A 19,526-nucleotide genomic window follows, 5' to 3' on the forward strand; every position below is an offset into this window, starting at 1 on the left:
TTGTCCAATAAAAAGATAGTACTGTGGATAGGCACTTCACTTACATAATGGCAATCTGTATTCAACTCCCCTGTACCATATGTAGTCCCTTGAGCGCTGCCTGGAGTGATGTATGACACAGATCAGAAGTAAGCCCTGATAGAGGATATACAGTGATATGGAGTAACAAGTGGAGGACACATAATATATCAAATGATTCCAGTCTCTTGGTTCTAGACTACAGAAATTAAAATAATGAGAAAATGAGATGTTAGGGGAGAGGTGACTTGGCTGACATAGTCAGGAGTTGTGGACATTGTTATGGTGTAGAGTGAAGTAGATGTGGGCTTGGTGTGCATGAAAGCCATACAAAGAAACATTATTGCATGCTTATGACAAACCCACAGAAGTTAAATAATAAAATGAGTATGCTGAAGAGAGGAAGGAAAACTTGGATGAGAAGTGATAATGGTGAATGGTTTGGAGTCAGAACAGGGTATGCCTAAAACTCTACTATTAACAGTTCTGTAAATCATGGTGTATAAATAAAAGTTGGAAATATAATCAGGATCAAGGAGAGAGTAAATGCATACTTTGCATGCAGGAGGCCTGAATACAAGTGATAGGACTGCACCAGTCCCTCAAGGAACCCCACGTACCGAACCAGGACTAGCCATGTGCACCACCAAGTGGTCCCAAAATGAACAAAAATAATTAGTTGCAGGAATAGAGATTAATCTCAGTTGCAGTATACTTGCCTTATATGTATGATAATGTCGGATCAATTTATGTCATTAAAAGAAAAATAATCATCTGTAGAAAAGGCAGAGTGCAGTTTTCAAAGTAGAGAAGATCTGATATAATTATTATCTTATTCAGTGTCTAAAATCTTTGAGCCATTTGAGGTATGGTAATAGGTAGATAGTTAAATGAGATAGATGCATTGTTATACAGAAAAAGACACATTAGAGGGAGAGAGAGAGAGGAGGAATATAGGGGAGATAGTTAACAAAAAGGGATATGGAGATGAAGTTAAAGATAGAAATACTAGCTATATATCAACATTGTTCTTTGTGTGATGTTGCATGAATAGTAGCTTCTTCAGCTGGATCAGCCATGGTGAGAATGGTTCTGTTTTCTGAGTACACATATAAATGAGACTGGCTCACTTTTGTTGGATATTAAACCTAAGTGTTTTAGGCTTCATCAGTGAATTGCCCCTTTTCCTTTCTCCTAGAGAAGCTTACAGTGTTCTTGCAAGCATCCCTAATCCCCTGAGTTTATCTTTAACCTTTCCTTTGTGGTTTTACCTCTCATCGTCATAGTTCCCCAAGTCAATCTTGGTTACTTACAAGCCAGAACTTTCTGGCAATTCTGGATTTTATATTTTATATTAACTAAGCAGTGATTACTTGCTTTTCTGTTTTCCCTATAGACATTTTATATGTTACTATAGAGCAATATTGTTCTTTGCTTAAACACAGAAAGACCATTAACGGTGTGCTCCTAATATTTGGGAATTGATTGGCTCTGAAGTATTTTCTTCTGGGCATCTGTCCTAATTACTTGACTCGGGTTTTGGTTGCTGTAGATCCTAGCACTCTAATAGGGAGGGCTTGCTGTGTGACTGGGATGGGCCCAGGGCGAATGGTGAAGCTACCCCGATAGTATGTATCCCATACTATTGAAATGAGATAGTTTAGAAAGCATAAATGCATGGTCTCGATGCAAGCTGTTATGACTTAAGTGACAGGACTTCCCCATGGGGAAGGACAAGCTGAACTGGCCTGAAGACTGAGTCTGGGATTTACATGAAAAGCCTTTCTTGCTCTCAGAGAACTAAGAACCCAGAAAGCTGAGCTCTTAGTTCTCTGATCTTTATCTTTTACTGTGTTTATCCAGACAACTGCAAGTATTGGTAAGGAGTTGACTTAATTATTTGATTGATTGTTTGAGTAATTGTTTGACTAAATTGTTTGATATATACAACTAGAAGGAAAAATAAAAACAATATACCCTGGGAGACAGAGTATCTCCTTGAATTTATCTCCCCCAGAGAATTGCATCTGGTGGAATGTTTTACCTCTGTAAATCACATGAACATGCAGTCCTACACCTCTGACCCCTTCAGATGTTCTGTAAGTATGCTAGCAGCTCCGCATTAAACGGACCATTTCACTATTAGTCTGTGGTGCCCGTCTCTCTGTCTCTCAGCTGGGGAAGCCTAGGAAGGAGGAGGTGGCTCTCGGCCACTGAACGTGCCCATCGCACAGCACCCACATATTTTGTGAACTCACACACTACTACTGTGGCGATTCCATGAAATAACTGTTAACCTGTCTTCACTGATTTCTGATAGACGCAAATGTAAGATGCTTCTTCATATTTTACATCATAGTTCCGTTCTTCTTAATGAGATTTTTTTTCCTCTGAAAATACATTTCTCATTGTAAATCCTTCAATACAAGTCAATCCAGTTTTTATAAATATCAAATATTTGCATTGAATTAACTCACACTATTGTGTCTAAAATCAGTGAACTACTCAAGATCTGCACACTGAGACAATTTGCCCCCACTGTTTTCTTTTTTTCTTTTTTGTTTCCGTGTTTCTGTTTCACATTGTTTGGGTAGGTAAAAACCAGCTGTTTTCAGAGCTTTCTCCTGCTCTGATATCAGGGATTGCTCCCAGAGGATTCTGGGGACCACACGTATGTTGGGGCTCTAACCTAGGTGCAAGTGTGGAAGGCAAGTAAGTGCCTTACCTGCTGGACTAGCTCTCCAGCCCCTACACCACTGTTTGCCTTAAAGGCCATCCATAAACCTGACTTTCATTTATTAAAAGGCATGGAATTTTCAGCCTCACCTTCACTTACTAGGCCCGTGGTCTCAGAATTAGTTCAGAGGCAAGGCAGGGCACAGATCAGATTAATTGAATGAGGATGGTTGAGGACATCATTCACAGTGCACTTCCTAAATTTCCTTGTTATATATGACGACAGTAACCTCGCTGACTTCCCCAGAGGAACAGCAGGGCCTATTAACCATGTCCAACATTCCCTGTACTTCAAACTGTCCTTGATTATATCCCACTTCTAATATGTATATTATTTGCAACTATTTCTATCATAGGTAGCTCCTCTAAAACTAAAAGGATAGTTTTCTTTAATTATTTGATTAGTCTTATTCTTTTGCTTCTTAGTATCAAATTTGCTATGGAATGTTTCACAGCTGTGATTGCAAACACATTGTTACCTCATTGCTACATACAAACAGCACTTTTTACTTGTCAAGTGAGCCTTTCTTCACTTTGAAGAAATGTATGTGTACTGATGTTTTCTGAGATCCGCAATTTCAGGAAGTTATTATTCTATTTTACTTTGATTTTTTGGTCCTTGTTTGTATTATTGCTGTTGTGCTTATATATATATATATATATATATATATATATATAATGAAACTGGCATAATTGGCATAGTACTATGCCAGTTTTGTCAGTTTCATTTTTAGAACAGCAGCTTGGCTTGGAAGCCCTTCACCTATATACATGTCACAGGTTCTTTCAGTGATTAACCATCTAAGTCCCAACATCTTTTCAATATAGTTCTTCATATAAAATTTACAACCATGTTACAATGTTTGCAATTTATAAAATAATATCCAGTACCTAAACAGCTTATTTATTTATTTATTTCTGCAAAAGGTCTTTATAGATTGTTCCATAAGACTGATTTTCCTTTCCTGATCACTCACACTTGAATGGCTTTACTGATTTTCCAGATATCTATAGAAAAATAATGTTTTATATCACTCAGTAAAAATTCTCAAAGCAGGGCCTCTCAAGAATTAAACACTCCTACATTTTTAAAATTGTAAGTATAGTGAGTCTAATATGTAGAAAATAAAATTAAAATCATAAATAAAAGTCTTAGAAATAAGCTCTCTTAGAACAAAAGACAGAAGCCACTGAATCCAATCTCACTGGACAGAAAAGGAATCTGAGTTACTTAGCAGTTGATAGACTGGGTTTAACTAAAAAAACTAGTGAAATACAACATAAATCTAAGTCTTTTTGAGCCTGATTATTGATCAATTACAAAATTAAAATTTGAATCTGGTATTGATGTTATGTATACCTCAGAAATAGACCAATAAAAAACCTTTAAAAAATCAAGATATTGACTGTCAAGCAAACATCAATATACAGAATTAAAATCTGAACCCCAAGGAGTGAATAAAATAAAACTGATATTTATTAATACCCACATACATACTGATAAAATGGAACTATATGAATTTAAATTATTTATTAATAATATCACTTGCAATCACTTGTCATCCCTTATTCATCGATTTGCTCAAGCGGGTGCCAGTAATGTCTCCTTTCGTCCTTGTCATGAATGGACAATGGTGTCTGCTTACTCCAGGAACACAAAGAGCACCAAACTGTTTGTTCAGGGTCTTAACAAAGAAGTCTGACCATCTTGTAGGTGGGCAACCAGGTGTTCTCTTGACACCCCGTGGAATCCAGTCGGTAACAGCTCTCATCCAGTGGTTGTCTCTTTTTTTTTAAATTTTTATTAGTGAATCACCGTGAGGTACAGTTACAAACTTATGAACTTTCATGTTTGCATTTTGTTTATTTAGTGGTTGTTTCTTAATCGCATTATGTGTCTGGACGATCTGATTTAGCTAAGGCATTAGCTAACGATGCCTTAGCTAATGATCGTTGACAGAGGTCAAAACTCCGGATTCCTTCTCTCACTTGAGTAAAAACGTGATACTCCAAGCATAGTTCTTTTGATTCCTCTTTCGGATACCTGAATAGCATTTTCATCCTGTTTTCTTAGGGCCCAGGTCTCTGCGGTGTATGTTAGTGCAGGAAGAACTAATATGGGCACTGTATTTTTAATATCTTCAACATGAGGATTGTAGGATAACATTGGTTTGTCATTACTCCCTGATCTTAGGAAGCTTAGGCATATTGGGTTACACCATTCACAGTGCTCCTGGGGCACTCTCATTCCTCTGTGTTCATCTTTAATTTCTCTGTGCTCTCTTCCCCAAGCGGTTAATCATGTAGGTTAATTATGTATGATAACATTGTATTGTTCTTTCTGCCTTGCCACAGGGAGCTTAGGTTTATTGGGTTACTCCCAACACAGTGCTCCCACTCAGCTGTGTTTATCTGTAATCTCTGTCTTTGTGGTCTGTTTCCCCAACCGGTGAATCACCTTTATCTCCTAATCAGACTCTGTTAATTTGTAAATATTGCTTTTCTCTTCTCCTTAAATCATTTGCATAGTTAATTCAGAGCAATGTCCTTCTTGTATAGACAGAAGACAGTTAATGCTATGCTTTTGTAACTTGGGAGTTAATTGACTCTGAATGATATTCATTCCTAGGCATCTGTTCTCTCAATTTAAGCCTTAGTTGCCCTTACTTCCTAACATCCGAATAACAGGGTCCCAATGAGAGACTGGATGGACCCAGGGCAAGTTGTGAGTTAACCTGGCATTGAAATGGGCCAGGCCAAGCTCCATAATACTAAACTATAAGTAAAGAGCATGGTCATGGACAAATTCTGTCATGATCCAAGAAGTAACAAGTAGATTAGGACCTTGCTAGGGTTAGGAAAGACTAATCTGGCCTGAGCAATGTGTTCTGAGATTTATAGCAAGATGTCCCCAGGAGAGCCACCCTACCATCTTAATGTATCTCCTACTTGTTCATACAAAATGAATAATATTTACAAGTAGAATTAAGAAGTAGAATTAAGATGTCATTTAAGTTTTTGGACTAAGGAAAGGAAAAAAATATATAAGTAGTATTTTGCCCTTGAGCCTGATCAGCGATCAGGAAGGGCTTTGATATGTAGACTGGACCTGGGGTTGGTGGCTACAGCCAAGGTGTGGAGTTAAGAGACACTAGAGAGAGACCGAGATAGCAAGTGTTTGCACGGAGAGACTAGCAAGGGGGCCAGGAGGAGACTGGAAAGAGGGGCTTAGGGAGACTGGAACAGGTGCGTGGGGTGAATGGAATAAATGACAACTGATCACCAACCAGCCTGGTGGCCCTGTTCCCTACTTCATGCGTCTGTTAGTGGCAGCTGCAGGCCAGGGTGGGGAAGCAGCTTATGGCCACCGGATGCACGTGGTAGCCAAAGAGAGACCACCATCACCACTGCTCATGTGTGGCTCATAGAAAAATTCATTGAACCAGCTTTAACCTACTATGAATTGCACAAACAGTTTTTAATTCACATACAACTGGTTCTAAACACAAGCCAATAATTTTCTTATTTTTTGCTTGTCCTTCTACATGACAATGAGAATGACCAATAGACATGCTTAATTTTTCACTAAGAAGAGGAATGTTATTTAAGTTTAAAGAAAAATCATCTCATTATCCAAAAAGTTCTATTTACAAATTCATCTGATATAAATGCCAGGTATATGGGAGTGAGTTTTTAACTTATTATTTATATTTGATTTGAAAGGTCACAAAATTAATATACTTAAGTTATAATGTACATTATATACTAATGTCAAGAAGTGTTTTAAATAATATATTATTTAATCATAACATGGTTTAGATTTTGAAGACTGAAATTTTTATATTTTTACATCTAAAATCTTAGGATAGTGTAAAATCTGCAGGGCAGAATTATGTGTATTTTTGATTTATTAGAAAGTTTTAGATATATGAATTTCTTAAGGTCTATAATATATACACTGTTTTAATCATATTTGTTGAAACTTCAGAATACCCCAATTAGTGTTTTCAAAACTATCTCTTTGCTTTATTCCGGGCACATTGTGTCATACAACATAGGGACTTTGATTTTCCCCTTTTGCCTCTTTGATGTTAAACTTTAAAGCTGTTACTAGCTTTGCTTTCACCCTTTCTACTTTTCCATTCCTCAGTTTGAAAATGCTAACAAGTCCATCAAAGCTGAGGTATGAATTAATTTAAAGAACATTTTAGTCATTCAATATCCATGATCTATTAGTTCCTGTCCAATATAATCTTTCTATCTCATTTGCAGGATTACAGAGAGTCGATTTAAGCATGACATGCTTTTCAGTTATTGGATTGAATATCAGGAGGGCATTAAGGAGATTCTTCTTTCATTTGTGAAAGGTTAAACTATAATGATAATTCAAAATCAGGTACAGGCGACATCACTAGATTAGCATTTAAGTGGATTTAAAAAATGAAAGAAGATTCAATATTGCTGAATAGGTATGTTTGGAAAATGGCATTTTTTTAATTATTAGAAAGCTCTAAAGTATAAATAAGTGAAGGAGGCATATGTAAAGGGACAGATAGAAAAACACAGAATGTGAATGTGAGAAGAAAAACAACAGTAAGTGGAGCTAATGAGATTGTAAATTCAACATGTAATTTGAAATATTCCTAACTATTCAAGTTTGAAAGACCTTGAGTGGGCCCCAAAGTTCGGCAGATAAGGAATTTGTCTTGCGAGCAAAAGACTCAGGTTTTATTCTCAGCACATGGGGTCTCAGAGACCCCCAGGACTGGCCTGTGAGCAGAGGCAGCAGTAAGCCCTGAGCAGTGCCAGGTTTGGCCCCTGAAACACACAAAGTCTGGAGTCAATTTATTCTATGCTCTGCTTTCTCCTAGTTTCTCCCGATTTTCACCAGTTCCCTCTCACTCCTACAGGCAAGTGTTTGCTTTTTACAATGGTCTTCACACAACTCACATTACTTCTCAAAGGGAGTAGAAAGACTAACTTTTCTTCCTTGATCAGCTAAGCTGTTTCTGTCTTTTTTGGGAGTCCAGGAGGGAGTTCTTCCTATGACTTCTATATCTCTCAGCTCATGTGAAATGAGGTTCCACATAAGGACTGACACTACGCAAAAGATAAAACTTTGGAAATAATTTGTCTAGTCATGCTGATTTCAGCTCTTCTTAGGACTTCTAGAAATGAAAGTCAGTGTTCTTGAAAAGGGATTTTAATGAGCTGTTCTAAGGGGCATAAGAGTGGTGAAGAGACGTTGAATAGTCAAGCACAGTCACAGAACAGCATTCTGGGAAAGTTCTTTTTATTGGTAGCTTCAGAAGTTGTCCTCAGAGTTACAAATGTATTGTGGGTTTTCAGTCCCATATTCTCCCTTCAGCATGAATTTCACATGCTTGTCTCGATGTCTTTACTTTTGCCCCTGTGGATAAGTCCAGTGTTCTCTCCAAAACACAAACTTCCTCTTTTTCTCTCCCCTCAAAGCTTTCTAAATTTCAATAAAAATCATCTTGCTTTCTCCTGCACAGACAGAAACAATGTATTATAAACTAATAGTAATCATGAAAGTTTTCAAAGAAAGTGGAGAAATACATGGGCTTCGAAGGAATGGAGTGAGAAAAAATAATAAGGGAAGATGAAGAAAATGCAAAGGACCTTGTTGACAGCAGAACTTAAGATAGACTCCAAGACTTTGGGTTTGTCTCTTGAAGGCCCAGAATCTCCTTCCTACCTAAAGATCATGTCCAGTTCCCTGACTAAAGTTAGTAAATTTTGTCACCTGTAAGCATAATTTTATTATTTTATCATTGGAATCTAGAAAAGAGTCTAGGCTCCTGGGAAGTTTCCTCCACACAGAAATTCATAATGAGAAAATTTCATGAGAATTATTTCTAGGAATGCCTAAATTCACATTTATAATAGTGTGGTACTTGGTCTACAGTGAAGAATCATAACCCATTCTAAATACAATAGTTTCAATGCTATACTTAAGTATACCAACTTTGACAGGCCGAATGAAAGAAAATTTATAAAGTCTTCCAAGTGATCTGTATACTCTCCAGGTAGCTAGGAGAGGCCCGAATGGCTCTCCCCCTTGACGTCCGGGTTAGGGGTGGTCTTGGGATGCTCACCCACCGGGGCTGCCATGCCATGGAGCAGAATGAAGAGGAAATGAGGCACAAGCCAGTTGGTTGATCAGTTGCCATTTATTCCAATGTACCTACAAGCCTGCTCCAGTCTCTGTGAGCCATTCTAGTCTCACACTGCTACTCATTCCCGTCTCCTCCTTTCTCTCCCACTTACCTCTCCATACTCCATATCGCAGCTTGGGCTCTCTCTCTCCACGTGCCTGCTCCTCCATTCATCCCCTCATTCTTCTCCCTCTGTCCCTCTTTCCGCACTCCATCTTGCTGCCCCGCTCTCTCTCTCTAATCTCTCCAACACTCTCATCTCTCCACCTCCTGCACTCTGGGCCAATGCTACACCCCATCAGGTAACAAGATCAACATAAGAAAGCCCTTCCTGACTGCCCATCAGGCTCACCTAGGGCTGTTCCTCTTCTCCTTAGTCCAATAACTTAATTAACATCTTAATTAACATATTAATTCTACTTCTTAATATTAGTTATCTTTGTATGGACACAGTAAGAGATACGGTGAGGCTTGTAAGGCAGCTCTCCTGGGAACATCTTGCCACAGACTCAGACTACAGTGCTCAGGCCAGATTAATCTTTCCTAATCTTAGCAGGGTCCAAACCTAGTTATTAATTTTTGGATCATAACAGAATTTGTCCACGACCACAATCTTATGGCACTTTGGCCAGGCCAATTTTGATGCCAGTGTAGCACATAGTTCACCGCTTGCCCTGGGTTCATTCAGTCCCTCGTCAAGATCCTGCTTTTTTTTTTTAATTTTTATTAAATCACCATGTGGAAAGTTACAAAGTTCTCAGGTTTATATGTCAGTTATACAATATTCAAACACCCATCCCTTCACCAGTGCCCATATTCCACCACCAGAAATCCCAGTATACCCCCGCCCCCACCCCCTACCCCCTACTGTATAACTAATGAATTTCACTTCATTTTTTCTTTACCTTGATTACATTCCATAATTCAACACAAAACTCACTATAGTTGTTGGAGTTTCCAACCAAGAGAGACAGACCTACTACATTTGATAATTAGTTTTTCATTGCTGGAAATGAAGAGATATGTAGCCCCACTGCTACAAGTACATAACAATCTCTCTCTTTTTTTTCCCTTTTTCCTTTTCCCTTTTTTTTTTCGTTTTTCCCCTCATCCCCCTTCCTGCGCCTCATAGTATGGTGTACGCCACACCGCGTCGGCCAGCATGGGGCTTTTGCTTAGTTCACAGTCCAGAGGTGGCTGCTACATTAAAAACCTTCAATATTTCAACAACTTACTGTTATTATTTGGAGTTTCCCCCCCAAGTCAGACCTGTTCAAATGGAACCGTTTCACATTGCTGACAATTATAAATGTTAAGTTTATAAGGTTTTTTTATAAGTTTATAATGTTAAGGTTTTGGATTTCTGTATAAAGTCCAGGGAAAATTCTGCCAGAAATTACATAGCCCAGCTCACAGTCCCAGTGCATTGCTGTAAGAAGTCTCTGAATTCAAAGTCTTTAGGCGCAGAGTGTCCGATTCGTGCTCAGCGGCTCCGGATTTATCTGGGCCGAGGGCGTGCCGGTTACGCCCCCTTCCCATGAGTTCCTGGGAGCCCCAAAAGTAAAATCTGAATACCTGTGGGTTTGGAGTCACAGAAGATGGTGCCTGCCACATGGGTGCCGCCAGCCTGCCGCTTTCCGTGCAGGAAGACAGGGTGGGGAGGAAAAAAAAATCCACCCCCGGCAGCACAGAGTTGTAGCCCAGTTCGGTGTCCCAGTGCATCGCTATCGGATGCTGCGCTGGATGCCCGAATGTGTTACATCTTTGGAATCAAAGTCTTTAGGCGCAGAGTGTCCGATTCGCGCTCAGCGGCTCCGGAGTTATCTGGGCCGAGGGCGTGAAGATCCTGCTTTTGGAGTGCTAGGAAGTAAGGGCAACTGAGGCTTAAGTTGAGAGAACAGATGTCTAGGAGGAAATTATCATTTGGTGGCAATTAAACTCTCATGTTACATAAGCATAACATTTACTGTCTTCTTATGCCCATACAAAAAGGACATTGCTCTGAATTAACTATGCAAAAGTCTTAAGGAGAAGAGAAAAGCAATATTTACAAGTTAACAGAACACAAAGAAATAAGTTACAAATAAACACAGAGGAATGGGAGCACTGTGATGAGAGTAATCCAATAAACCTAAGCTCCCTGTGGCAAGGCAGAAAGGACAAACCAATGTTATCCTGCAGTGGCCATCATATAAAGCATGTGAAACTTCTCAAGGAAAGCATGGTATTAACCTTTATGTGTAATGTAAAATCACGAATATTTTACATTTTTTTATTATATAAGTAAATTTTATTGGATGAAAAATGGTTAAAAAAAATGCAAGGGGGATAAAATGTTTTCAGAGTTCTGAAGTTAAGCAAACCTTCCTCACTTAGTTAAATAAGCAAAATCCAGATTCTTAAGACACATTTTATTCTGTTTCAGAATTGAAATTACCTGTCAGATAGAATTTGATTCACTCCAAGTCCAAGACTTTCACAAACACTGAGATAGGAGTTACTTTGCCTTACACCTTACACAGATGCATTCCTCATCCGTGGGTAACTTCTGGATAAAAGGCATTTTGTTATTTGTTTCAGGCTACACCAGGTGGTGTCCAGGGATTGTTCCAGTTGCTGCATTTAGAGATTTCTGCAAATGGAGCTCAAGATTCATATAGGGTATCAAGGATCAAACTGGTTTGAGTCTGACTCAGTCATATGCAAGGCAAGTGCACTACTCATGGTATTAGCTCTCCAACCCATAGAAAGCATTTTAAGAGCAAGGGCCAGTGGGAAAAACAGTCATCAAAGTTATAAATGATTTTAATATTTAGATGGTCTTGGTGCCATTACAGCTTTTCTGTGCAATCTTGGGTAACAACTTGCATTTGAATTCATGTTTAATGCTCTTAAATTCCCACACATTGTATGCATTGAACAACATTGCCACCATCAACTTCCACAACTGCTCTAAAGCATCATTTCAGTATCTCAGCATTAAAGTCAAAAAGAGGCAACAGTTTCCTTCAAACACAGCACTGTAATTGCAGTGTTTGGATTCACTTGGAAGAAGAGCAAATCAATTACTAGACCACTAGCTATGAACCTATTTGTCCAACAATTCTTACCTATATTATTGAACTGAGGTTTCTGCATTCATGTGTCTCACTCAGAGTTTGCATGTACAAACCCCAAATCAGTGGCTTTATCAAGGTTTAGGGCAAGATGAGAGGGAAAGTTGCAAAAGAAATTATGTACTTAATCATCTGATCTTCAGATAAGATAATCTTTCATTGTCTAAGATAACTCAAGGGACTCTAAGCTCCTCAACGGTAGATGAATTAATAAAAATAGTGAATCAAATAAATGAATATGTAAGACCTTGACCTGGTTTACTGGCTGAAAGAGGAATGGTATATAAGCAGAGGAACACAGGCCTTTTACAAGCTGCAAAAAGCAAACTAATCTTTTTAAAAACTCCTGAAACAGAGGTTTTTTTAATTACAAATTGATCTTTGCCCAGTTTTGGAATTTGATCTACTGAGTTATAAAAATAATAATATTTTTGTTGTTTAAGTCCCAAATATTTGGTAGTTTGCTAGAATATGGGTTGAAAACTCACAAAGAATGGGGTAGGGTGTGTGGGGGGGAGGGTACCATGAAACTTCATAGTAAAGTGCATGGATTCATGCATTAAACCTAGGGTCAACCCAGAAGAAGAAAAAAGAAAAGGAGGGAAGGAAGGAAGGCAGGAAGGAAGGAAGGAAGGAAGGAAGGAAGGAAGGAAGGAAGGAAGGAAGGAAGGAAGGAAGGAAGGAAGGAAGGAAGGGAGGGAGGGAGGGAGGGAGGGAGGAAGGAAGGAAGGGAGGAAGGGAGGAAGGGAGGGAGGGAGGGAGGGAGGAAGGAAGGAAGGAAGGAAGGAAGGAAGGAAGGAAGGAAGGAAGGAAGGAAGGAAGGAAGGAAGGAAGGAAGGAAGGGAGGAAGGAGGGAGGAAAAAATTTGTAAGATAACATTGGTTTGTCCTTTCTCCCTTGCTGAAAGGACTTTAGGGTTATTGGGGTACACCCATCAGAGTGCTCACAAGGCACTCCCATTCCTCTGTTTATCTGTAACCTTTCCCCCAACTGGTTAATCACCTATATCTCCAAATCAGATCCTATAATTTGTGAGGTCAGATTCTTCTAAAGACTCTGAATTCTGCATTTGTAAGTGAAATATTTCTTTTTCTCCTTCCCTTATGTCCTTTGTATAGTTTACTTCAGAGTAATGTCTTTTGTATAAACACAGGAAGACATCTATTGCTATGCTATGCTTTTAAAACTTGGGAGTTAATTAACTCCAAATAATATTTACTCCTGGACATCTGTCATATGGACTCAACATAAGCCTCAGTTTCCCTTAGTTCCTAGCACCCCAGAAGCAGGGTCCCAACTAAGAAACTGGATGGACCCAGGGCAATCTGTGAGCTACCGTGGCATCAAAACGGGACAGCCAAATGCCATAATATTTAACTATAAGTTAAGAGCATGGTCATGGACAAGTTCTGTAATGACCCAAAGAGAAGTGACTGGACAAGGACCCTTAGGGTTAATAAGAACTAATCTGGCCTGAGAAATGTAGTCTGGAATCTATAGCGAGATGTCCCCATGAGAGCCACCCAATGAGATAAATATATCTCTTACTGTGTCCATAGAAAATGACTAGAAAGATTATTAAGAGGTAAATTAATCTAAGATTATTGTTTATGGACTAAGGAAAGGAGAATTGTGTCCTTAGATGAAATTCTGCCCTTGAGCTGTCTCCTAGCAGGAAGAGATCTTTGTCTTCGAAAAGCTTCCCTGGAAGGAAGGGAAGGACTTTACATATGTTGATTGTGCCTTCTGACCTAGGTGCAGTTTTTCCCCCAAAGCTTGGAAGTTGGGCTCTAGACTAAGGCTTCGAGAAGACAGTTGATGCTATGTAACATGGGAGTTAATTGACTCTGAAATAATATTTATTCCTGGGCATCCATATTTACTTGACTTAAGCCTCAGTTGCCCTAAATTCCTAGCACTCCAAAAGCAGGATCCTGATGAGGAACTGGATGGACCCAGGGCAAACTGTGAGTTACCCTGGCATCAAAATGGTCTAGGCCAAGCACCATGATACTTAACTATAAGTTAGTAGCATGGTTATGGACAAATTATGTCATTATATAAAAAGTAAAAGTTATATAAAATTCTGTTAGGGTTAGAAAATATTAATCTGGCCTGATCACTATAGTCTGAGATCTATAGAAGATGTCCACAGAAGACCCAAACTTTAAGCTTAATGTATCTCTTACTGTGCTCATACTATAAAATAGTATTGCTAGAAATATTATAAGAAGTTAATTTACTAATTCTGTTTAAATGGATTAGTAACTGAGAGGAGAAAGCAATACACCCTGGATGGAACCTCACCCTTGGGTGTACCTCCTAGTAATCTGGAGTGATGAATCCTCAGATGAGATTTTGTCCTTGAGTTAATCTCCTGAAGGAGAAGCTTTACATTTCATTGTTGGTTCAAACCCTGCTTTGTATTCACACCCTTCATGATTTCTATATAACTTTACCAAAAGGGGTAAGGATGAGAGAGTGGTTGAAGATACTGGAAACCAGACTCTGTACACAGACATTGGGACTAGATGCTGAAGACTAGGTGCTTAAGACTAAAGCTGGTGATGAGAAGGTCGATGATGAGACGTTGAAGACAAGGAGGATAACTGAGACTTTGGGACTTTAAGGTCTGCGAGGATTAGAAGGAGAACAAGATGACAACAATGACTAGAAGTAGAGGACTACAGGATTACATCAAAACCAAAAAGAGGAAATAACAAAGGACAGGACTTTTTTTTTTTTAATTAAAACAGCATGGTTCTGGAACAAAGGCAGAGCCGCAGACCAATGGGACAGGGTGGAGTATCCTGACACACAACCTCAAATATATGATCAATAAAGGAGAGGACTTTGAGGTCTACGAGACTAGGATGATGGAACTCTGATGACTAGGACTTTGGCCAAAACAAGGCCATGACTATGCACTAAAGGGAGAGATCGGACTATACCAGCCAGGAGAGAGAAATAAACCCTACTGCTGACCAGCACTGGGGCCCAGTTCCTGTTCCTCTGTCCATCGCTTGTCCTCTTCCCATCATCTGGCCTGGAGAGGCAGCTCTCGGCCACCTAATGCTCAAGTCTTGTGTGTCCTGTGAACTGACCCATTGAACCCGCTTTTCCTCTTTTATTGAAAGGTACATTATTGCATAGCTTCAATTGTATCAAGCTTATTTGAGGTGTACAAGAAAGTGTATCAGTAATAAGGTAAATAAAATGTTTCAATAAATTGATATTTTATAAACCCACAGACACTATAATATGTAACAGTGAAGAGGTCACTCATTGCGATTTGAGATGTTTTATTTGAATTTTCACAAATATCGTGACTTTGGTCATAAAGAAAAGAAATATGCTTTTTAAGATGTATTAAACAGAGTAGTTAAGTCCCTATATATTTTGTAGTATCACTATGCAAAACTATTGATTATTATAATATCCTGTCTGATTATTACTAACGTACTTGTTTGGTGAATAGGTAGAGGTGGTAGAGAATGTAAATTGAAAGTAGAAAATAAAAAATATGAAAAAAAGATGCTCTTGAGTTTCCTAATGGGAGCAGCAAACAAGGTTGCAGCAAGAGAAGCAAGAGGAAGTAATGTAAATTTTTACAAAATTTCCCTGCAGAGCCTGGCAAGCTGCCCATGGTGTATTCCATCTTCAAAAATAGTAACAAGTTTCACAATGGAGATGTTACTGGTGCCCAATCGAGCAAATAGATGAACAATGGGACGACAGTGCTTCCCTGAGAGAGAACATTTATTGTTTCTTGTACTTTTGGTTTTCAGAGATGAAGCCCAGCTACGTAAAGGTGAACAGTGGGTAGTCTATACTGTCTAACATTGAACAGGACCAATGTTCTGTCATAATAAAGATTGGCAAACTATTTTGTTTTAAAATTTTATTGTCTAATTTTGGGCTTGAGAGATTGCACAGCAGTAGGGTGGTCACCTATCACATGGCTGACCCGTGTTCGATTCCTCCGCCCCTCTTGGAAAGCCCGGCAAGCTACCGAGAATATCATGCCCACACGGCAGAGCCTGACAAGCTACCCGTGGCATATTGGATATGCCAAAAACAGTAACAATAAGTCTGTCAATAAGAGACGTTACTGGTGCCCGCTCGAACAAATCGAAAAGCAATGGGATAACAGTGACAGTGACAGTGTCTAATTTTGATGACCTGTTTTATTTAAAAATTGAAAGAAGTTTTATGAAAGGATTCTATTCAGCTATCATTTTGTATGACAATTATTTTGACTTTTGAATTTAGAGTGCTATTGTTTTCAAAGATGTTTCTATGTATGAAAGACTCACTCAAGGAACAATTTTTATTGGTTTGTTCTTTATGTTAATTTTTCCCCTTGAATATGTTCTCATTTGCTTCTCTCTATGACTCTTTATATGCTTCTTTACACCCTAGAGACACTACTGTTCTGGCTGATTACAGTGTAGATATGTCTTTCCAGTATTGCGATTCAACATCTGAAGATCAGAACACAGGGTAGAAAGAGAAGTCGGAGATGTAATTATGACTGAAAAATATGTTAACACAGTTATAATTTCCAGATTTTGGTTTTGGTAGTTAATGTGCATAAGACTTTAAGAACATAGGATATAACAATAAAAATTACATTTTTGTTTAATAGCTCATTCTAGAAACATGGGAGATGAACATAATTCCAAATAATAGTTCATGGACACAGGTGTTTCATAAAATAATAAGAAAAATAAGTCTCTAGCCAGTAAATAGCTGTAGTGTAGGCAGAGATCATCAAAAACTAGATAGTTCATGGTAGTATAGACAGGCATCATGTTTTTCAGGTAACTAGTAGACTATAAAGCTACCCAAAGGAGTAGGCATAGTTTTTCTTAATTTTATAGGCATATCTTCATCAGTAACATATGTTATTTACATTTGATAAAATCGTTTTTAGGTCATGAGTCATTTTTTCTAATAAATACAAAATAACAAAGGTTCACATTTGTGTTTAAATGCCACCTTTGAATTCTAGTTTTTGAAATTCAGACACTTGTGTCCAAAATTTTTGATATTCTGATGCTAGTCTCCACTTTTCCTAGCCTTTAAATCAATCTTACTCTCCAAAAAAATGCTACTTATGACAAAGGGATCAATCACATACCCTTTTTAACCAGAAAATAAGTATGTAGGCTTTGTCTGATAAAGGCATCTAAGGTGGCAAGGGTTAATGACCAGGAGACTTATTATCATATTTGCAATTATAGAAAACCTTTATGTACATTTTATTAATTTTTAATTCTCACTTAGAATCTGTGACTGACTGGAATTCACATTTTGCTGTAGTGATATTAAACTTTCAATTAACTTTGGGTGGTATTTAACACTGAACTGATGTTAATTTCACTGTAGGAGCTTTATTCTATTCCTTACCATGCATTTTTTACTTTTACCTGCCAGCAAATAGTATCTGCTACAGTTACAACTCTTGAAATCAGATAATTAAATGACCTGCAGGTCAGTTTAGTAGACAGTATGCCTCTATTGATACTTCAATGATTTGGGAATAGAATCTCTAGGAAATGTTCTCTTCTGTAGTAATCCACATTCTCATTTTTAATTTGAGATACTAAATTCATGGTTTCACCATTGACTTAGAATGTTTCTTTTCAATAAAAGTGCCTGCAAACATAGCATCTTCACATGCATTAAATATACCTCATTAAAAGTGTTTAGACAGGTGAACAAAATATTTTCTCTAACTTTCGAGACCATTCAAAAAAGGTGTAATTATACATTATATTGAAAATAGTTACCATCCTTTTCACTATGAATTTTTTCCTTCTCCTTTAAGATCCATTTGGTATGTTAAAGTCCATATAAAACATTCTAGAAGACTTTCAGGCTCCCTAGAGGAACTACCCAGGCTACTATCTTTTACCATGACTAGATGGGTGCCTTAGTCTCTTAGAATTATGTGTGCACTTGACACTACTCTTAACTTATCCCCTACCCTACTGTAATAAATCAGTGAGTGATCCACTGATAACTAGATCCCTATCTTTGACTGCCTACTATGTTCATTTCAATTTGGTTTCAAACTTACCTTGTATTTAAAAAATTAAGTCAAACAAATTTAGAAGTAGTATCGTGTGTACTTTGAGTTGAAATTTTAGAAAGATATGCTACTAACTTTGTAATAGCTAATAAATGCACCGATAATACAAATATAATGCTTAAAGCATAACATAAAATTCATTCCTCCTCCCACTTTACTAGAAAAATAAAATTTCCTCACTATTTTTAATTTTAGAGCTGATCACTCTGAGTATGGTATGAGAGAAATCCGCATAGAAAATTTTACAAAATAACCTTTTGTACTATTAGTTTTATTGTTAGTCATTCCACAGACTGCTACTTTTGAATGTTTAGGAGCCCTTTTTTTTGTGTGTGTGTTACATAACAAATTTTATCCATCTTCTTATGAGAGAGTTTTAAAAACTAGAGGTAAAGAGAAACATCATAAAGTGAGAAGAAAAATGTGATGAAAAACCATTAGAGGCTAAGTAATACAGATTAGACTATATAAAATATTCTTTTTTTTTAGGCTTATTGTTAATGTTTATTTTTTTTTTAAATTTATTTATTTTTAATTAGAGAATCACCGTGAGGGTACAGTTACAGATTTATACACTTTTGTGCTTATACTTCCCTCATACAACGTTTGGGAACCCATCCCTTCACCAGTGCCCATTCTCCACCACCCGTAAACCCAGTGTCCCTCCCAACCTCCCCAATCCCATCTCCCCCCCACCCCGCCACTGTGGCAAGGCATTCCCTTCTGTTTTCTCTCTCTAATTAGCTGTTATAGGAGCCCTTTTTTTATCGTTCTGTTCCTCTTTATAAACTTTTTGCTTTTGGCTAAATTTCTATGTAACTCTGAATTTGAAGCAACATATTTGAGTTGTTCGTTTTTTAACTGTTGTCAATAGAGATTTTTGTTTGTGGTTTGTTTTTTTTTAATCTATATGTTACAGTTTCCAACCACAAGATTTAAAATATATTTTTCCTTTTCAACATTTACATTTCCGAAGATATTAGCCCTGTTTATCTATCTTACTCTCCTCCCCAACACCCCCTCCCCACCAACCCCCAACCCGATGAATCTGGGTGATAGAATTAAAATGATCAGCCGGTCAAGATAATTTACATGATCTTAAGATGTTTAAACTGTGAATTTCCATGATCACAATATAATTTTAGCTACCTTGAGACTAAATTTCACTGACTCTATTTTTTGGGTTTTTTTTTTGGCTTTTTGGGTCACACCTGGCTCTGCACTTAGGAATTACCCCTGACGGTGCTCAGGAGACCATATGGGATGCTGGGAATCGAACCCGGGTAGGCCGCGTGCAAGGCAAACGCCTACCCGCTGTGCTATTGCTCCAGCCCAATTTCACTGACTCTAAACTCATTATCTTTTTAAAAAATGTTGACT

The sequence above is a fragment of the Sorex araneus genome, chromosome 3 (genome assembly GCF_027595985.1).
Source record: "Sorex araneus isolate mSorAra2 chromosome 3, mSorAra2.pri, whole genome shotgun sequence".
Lineage (NCBI taxonomy): Eukaryota > Metazoa > Chordata > Mammalia > Eulipotyphla > Soricidae > Sorex > Sorex araneus.